A 248-nucleotide genomic window follows, 5' to 3' on the forward strand; every position below is an offset into this window, starting at 1 on the left:
AATGGGCGTGTCAGACGTGAGTAGAGTGGGCGTACGTAGGGGGATCGGTTCTTGGGTTGAGGACTCGGGGGGGGGGGGGGAGACACAGGGCCGTGGGAGGGCAATAGAGAGGTAATCACACCTTGTTACTGAATGATACTGCAGGCCGGCTAATGCGGCTTAATGGTGTAATGGGGCGACCGGCGAGCAATTACAACGAGGAGGGGGGGGGGATATGGTTTCGTCACGATTATGTGTGTTTGCGGATG

The sequence above is a fragment of the Penaeus monodon genome, chromosome 19, assembly GCF_015228065.2.
Source record: "Penaeus monodon isolate SGIC_2016 chromosome 19, NSTDA_Pmon_1, whole genome shotgun sequence".
Taxonomy (NCBI): Eukaryota; Metazoa; Arthropoda; class Malacostraca; order Decapoda; family Penaeidae; genus Penaeus; species Penaeus monodon.